Here is a 1,396-nt window from a genome sequence, read left to right as displayed (position 1 = left end):
CAGCTGTCAATATTCTACAGATATATTTCTCAAATTATTGTCAGTGTGAAGTCCCTTAAACCAATTATGTTATAAATACTTTTTAAATATTTTAATTTGTAACTAGATTTTATTATAATATATGTAACAATGTACATCATTTATTCGAGCACACCGCATATGATCTTCCCGGATTGATGAAATATCGCCGTCTTAGCATTTAAGGTTTATTCAAGTTTACTTATTACTTTCATATTCCATTCTTTAATGTTTATTGATAAACAGCCGTAATTAGGTCGATCCTGTATTTAAAGGTCGCCTATTTAATTATTTTATCATATCCAATGAGCTCCAAAAGATCCAAGAAACGTAAATGTGTACACCAAATTCTTCATGGCGGAATAAATAGCAGTGTAAAGATTGTGATGGCATTCCAAATAAAGACCAGCTTCAAATTTCTTTCTGTTCTCATTTTCACAACCAACTTGAATGTGACAAATCTGAAATTTTAATTCATCTGAAGGTCTACCTATGTTAACATATCATTAGTCCTATCTATCGTGTGTATATTCATTTTTCTAATTGAGTACAGTTTCCTAGAATGAATGAATGAATGAATGTTTAACGACACTCCAGCACGAAAAATACATCGGCTATTGGGTGTCAAACTATGGTAAATGCAAACAGTAAGTGATGATCAACATCAATATAAAAATTCAACAGTTAAATAACAACACAGTGTAAAGGACTGTATAAAAAAATACAAATATTACAGCTACATATAATTAAAATTTAGAATAAAATTCAGTATGACGTAAAAATTGTAAAATAAGTTCTGGATGGAATCGAAAGGATTCCATCACAGTTCGTGGTCCAAATATATCTTTTCGAATTTCTTTCATATGGGTACACTCCACCAAAATGTGACGCACTGAGGTGGAGGATCTTTCTTTAAGATAAATGAATGGGTCAAGTAAGTATGACCGATGCGGGCACGACACAGCACTATTTCATCCTTCCTGCACTGTCTATAGGAGGATTGCCACTCTCCCAAGACCGGCTTGATAGCATGAAGCTTGTTCGCAACCGCACCGCCCCAATCACGTTGCCAAGTCGAAAAGATAAATTGGTTGATACAATATTAAAAATCAGTATAAGGTACACCAACCCTGGCATGAGGCAAATCCAAAGCAGACTTGGCAGCTAAATCTGCCTTTTCATTACCCTTGATGCCAACATGGCTGGGTACCCAACAAAATACAATGTCTTTATTGGCAATAGATAAAAAGACACACTTTCGTATCACCATCCCAATTAAGGGATGGTCCAGCTTCATATTTCGTAAAGTTTGAAGACACGAAAGTGAGTCTGTAAAAATTATAAATTTGGATGCACTAGAATCTTTTAGTTCTTCCAA

The sequence above is a fragment of the Gigantopelta aegis genome, chromosome 10, assembly GCF_016097555.1.
Source record: "Gigantopelta aegis isolate Gae_Host chromosome 10, Gae_host_genome, whole genome shotgun sequence".
Lineage (NCBI taxonomy): Eukaryota > Metazoa > Mollusca > Gastropoda > Neomphalida > Peltospiridae > Gigantopelta > Gigantopelta aegis.
Note: the sequence above shows the minus strand (reverse complement) of the source record.